Raw genomic sequence first — 5,000 nt, 5'->3', positions numbered from 1 at the left:
TCGCCGAAGGGACGGGCACCTTCATTGGACAAGAACCATGGTCATTGGATGAACCAAACCCACAAGGTGATAGCTGGGATAGAGCACCTGCCCAGGACAAGGCTCAATATCCTCCCACCACCAAGCTGGGCAACGTGGATCAAAAGTTAGGACACATCGGGCGCCGAAGGGTCTGGTCAAACCACTAAATCGGTCGCCGGCGGGAAAATGTCCAAAGTACCATGGTTCTGAGGGTCTGACTTCCCTCAAAACTGTCCGTTACTCATTTTCTATTCGGACTGAGCAGTTTGACACCACCCCCGTCTCTCTAGGACATGGAAGTCCTGTTGCCAAAAACCAGGTTTCTGAAATCGCGCCGGTACCTGTCTGGTCGACCCGCCACTGAGTGTGTAATCCAAAACAGGCCAAATATCGATGAAGCCCTGAACCTCACAGGGCTTCTGTGCGCCCCACCATCGGGGGTCAAATTCAACAAAAACGTGATAAATCAAAAAGTACACATCCGATCTTGATGGGGTTTTTTTTGCACGAAAGTGCATAAATAGACGAGCATTTACATTCAATTAAAAACGTTTTTGTATAAAACATTTTAATAGGAAATCGTGTTTCAAGTTTTGGGAAAAAAGTGAATGTCACAGGATGCATAGGTTCCTGTGGATGCGAATTTTTTTTTACATTATGTAATTGTTGCCCATCACGAGAGAGGGTATGAGACGAAATTTGGGACCTCTAGCCCTTCGGGAAGTATTTTTAATCATTTTTCACCATCTCTTTCTCTCTCTGCCGGGGCCGGCCAAGAGTGCTTTATGGACGGTTTAAAACATGACTATGGATGCAAATGCTCATTTTCCTCCGTGCACCTGGTGATTGAAAACGTGCATCTGGTAACCCAAAAATTATAAAAGGGTTTTAAATACTTTTACCCGTCATTCTATTGATATAGCCCGCTAGGGGAGTGCCCCACTACGGCCCTCTCTCTGTCAGGGCCGTCCTTGGGTGCTTTTTACACACTTTAAGAAATCACGATGGATGCAGATTGCTATTAATCCTCCGTGCAACTGGTGATTGAAAACGTGCATCTGGTAACCCAAAATTTCAAATATGGTTCAAAATGAATTTAAAGGCACCCCTCTCATTGTTGCCCGCTATGGGAGCACCCCACTAAGGCCCTGTCTCGGTCGGGCCCGTCCTGAGTGCTTTATAGACACTTTAAGAAATCGCGATGGATGCAGATTGCTATTAATCCTCCGTGCAACTGGTGATTGAAAATGTGCAACTGGTGATTGAAAACGTGCACCTGGTCACCCAAAACACGGTTCTCTATGCGGTTAGCGGTGTTCCATCTATTCATGTCCGCTTATGGCGCACCCTACTACGGACCTTTAGCAATGGGGGCCGGCCCGAATTATTTATGGAAGGTCTGATGATGATTTTTTTTTTTTTTTCACCATCTCTTTCTCTCTCTGCCGGGGCCGGCCAAGAGTGCTTTATGGACGGTTTAAAACATGACTATGGATGCAAATGCTCATTTTCCTCCGTGCACCTGGTGATTGAAAACGTGCATCTGGTAACCCAAAAATTATAAAAGGGTTTTAAATACTTTTACCCGTCATTCTATTGATATAGCCCGCTAGGGGAGTGCCCCACTACGGCCCTCTCTCTGTCAGGGCCGTCCTTGGGTGCTTTTTACACACTTTAAGAAATCACGATGGATGCAGATTGCTATTAATCCTCCGTGCAACTGGTGATTGAAAACGTGCATCTGGTAACCCAAAATTTCAAATATGGTTCAAAATGAATTTAAAGGCACCCCTCTCATTGTTGCCCGCTATGGGAGCACCCCACTAAGGCCCTGTCTCGGTCGGGCCCGTCCTGAGTGCTTTATAGACACTTTAAGAAATCGCGATGGATGCAGATTGCTATTAATCCTCCGTGCAACTGGTGATTGAAAATGTGCAACTGGTGATTGAAAACGTGCACCTGGTCACCCAAAACACGGTTCTCTATGCGGTTAGCGGTGTTCCATCTATTCATGTCCGCTTATGGCGCACCCTACTACGGACCTTTAGCAATGGGGGCCGGCCCGAATTATTTATGGAAGGTCTGATGATGATTTTTTTTTTTTTTTCACCATCTCTTTCTCTCTCTGCCGGGGCCGGCCAAGAGTGCTTTATGGACGGTTTAAAACATGACTATGGATGCAAATGCTCATTTTCCTCCGTGCACCTGGTGATTGAAAACGTGCATCTGGTAACCCAAAAATTATAAAAGGGTTTTAAATACTTTTACCCGTCATTCTATTGATATAGCCCGCTAGGGGAGTGCCCCACTACGGCCCTCTCTCTGTCAGGGCCGTCCTTGGGTGCTTTTTACACACTTTAAGAAATCACGATGGATGCAGATTGCTATTAATCCTCCGTGCAACTGGTGATTGAAAACGTGCATCTGGTAACCCAAAATTTCAAATATGGTTCAAAATGAATTTAAAGGCACCCCTCTCATTGTTGCCCGCTATGGGAGCACCCCACTAAGGCCCTGTCTCGGTCGGGCCCGTCCTGAGTGCTTTATAGACACTTTAAGAAATCGCGATGGATGCAGATTGCTATTAATCCTCCGTGCAACTGGTGATTGAAAATGTGCAACTGGTGATTGAAAACGTGCACCTGGTCACCCAAAACACGGTTCTCTATGCGGTTAGCGGTGTTCCATCTATTCATGTCCGCTTATGGCGCACCCTACTACGGACCTTTAGCAATGGGGGCCGGCCCGAATTATTTATGGAAGGTCTGATGATGATTTTTTTTTTTTTTTCACCATCTCTTTCTCTCTCTGCCGGGGCCGGCCAAGAGTGCTTTATGGACGGTTTAAAACATGACTATGGATGCAAATGCTCATTTTCCTCCGTGCACCTGGTGATTGAAAACGTGCATCTGGTAACCCAAAAATTATAAAAGGGTTTTAAATACTTTTACCCGTCATTCTATTGATATAGCCCGCTAGGGGAGTGCCCCACTACGGCCCTCTCTCTGTCAGGGCCGTCCTTGGGTGCTTTTTACACACTTTAAGAAATCACGATGGATGCAGATTGCTATTAATCCTCCGTGCAACTGGTGATTGAAAACGTGCATCTGGTAACCCAAAATTTCAAATATGGTTCAAAATGAATTTAAAGGCACCCCTCTCATTGTTGCCCGCTATGGGAGCACCCCACTAAGGCCCTGTCTCGGTCGGGCCCGTCCTGAGTGCTTTATAGACACTTTAAGAAATCGCGATGGATGCAGATTGCTATTAATCCTCCGTGCAACTGGTGATTGAAAATGTGCAACTGGTGATTGAAAACGTGCACCTGGTCACCCAAAACACGGTTCTCTATGCGGTTAGCGGTGTTCCATCTATTCATGTCCGCTTATGGCGCACCCTACTACGGACCTTTAGCAATGGGGGCCGGCCCGAATTATTTATGGAAGGTCTGATGATGATTTTTTTTTTTTTTTCACCATCTCTTTCTCTCTCTGCCGGGGCCGGCCAAGAGTGCTTTATGGACGGTTTAAAACATGACTATGGATGCAAATGCTCATTTTCCTCCGTGCACCTGGTGATTGAAAACGTGCATCTGGTAACCCAAAAATTATAAAAGGGTTTTAAATACTTTTACCCGTCATTCTATTGATATAGCCCGCTAGGGGAGTGCCCCACTACGGCCCTCTCTCTGTCAGGGCCGTCCTTGGGTGCTTTTTACACACTTTAAGAAATCACGATGGATGCAGATTGCTATTAATCCTCCGTGCAACTGGTGATTGAAAACGTGCATCTGGTAACCCAAAAATTATAAAACGGTTTTAAATACTTTTACCGGTCATTCTATTGATATAGCCCGCTATGGGAGCACCCCACTAAGGCCCTGTCTCGGTCGGGGCCGTCCTTCAGTGCTTTATATACAGTTTCATATATTACGATGGATGCAGATTGTGATTGTTTTCCAAAAGACCCGTGTGCATCTGGTAACCCAAAAATTATAAAACTGTTTTAAATCATTTTACCGGTCATTCTATTGATATAGCCCGCTAGGGGAGTACCCTACTACGGCCCTCTCTCGGTCAGGCCCGTCCTTAGGTGCTTTATATACAGTTTAAGATATTACGATGGATGCAGATTGTGATTGTTTTCCAAAAGACCCGTGTGCATCTGGTAACCCAAAAATTAAAATATGGTTCAAAACCCGGGTAACACCACTCTATTTACGGACATGACAGTAGAGCTTACCCCCTGGAGCTATTGACCTCCAGGCTTGTAGGCCCTTACTCACCACCCGGGTATCACCCCTCTATTTCGGGGATGATACCAGCAGGGGACCCCCCCCACCTCCACAACCTCGCATACCAGGTGAACCAGGGCACCCACACTTAAGCACCCCTCCTCGGACATTAAAGCAGATAACCGCGCTGTTATGAACCGCGTGCACCTGGTCACCCAAATGGAACTTGTGCACCTGGTCACCCAAAAGGACCGGCGTGCACCTGGTCACCCAAAGGCCGGCGTGCACCTGGTCACCCAAAAGGACCATGTGCACCTGGTCACCCAAAGGCCGGCGTGCACCTGGTCACCCAAAAGGACCGTGTGCACCTGGTCACCCAAAGGCCGGCGTGCACCTGGTCACCCAAAGGACCATGTGCACCTGGTCACCCAAAAGGACCATGTGCACCTGGTCACCCAAAGGCCGGCGTGCACCTGGTCACCCAAAAGGACCATGTGCACCTGGTCACCCAAAGGCCGGCGTGCACCTGGTCACCCAAAGGACCATGTGCACCTGGTCACCCAAAAGGACCATGTGCACCTGGTCACCCAAAGGCCGGCGTGCACCTGGTCACCCAAAGGACCATGTGCACCTGGTCACCCAAAGGCCGGCGTGCACCTGGTCACCCAAAGGACCATGTGCACCTGGTCACCCAAAGGCCGGCGTGCACCTGGTCACCCAAAGGACCATGTGCACCTGGTCACCC

Source organism: Oncorhynchus mykiss, unplaced genomic scaffold (genome assembly GCF_013265735.2).
Source record: "Oncorhynchus mykiss isolate Arlee unplaced genomic scaffold, USDA_OmykA_1.1 un_scaffold_473, whole genome shotgun sequence".
Taxonomy (NCBI): Eukaryota; Metazoa; Chordata; class Actinopteri; order Salmoniformes; family Salmonidae; genus Oncorhynchus; species Oncorhynchus mykiss.
The sequence above is the reverse complement of the archived record's forward strand: the minus strand, read 5'-3'. Positions refer to the sequence as shown.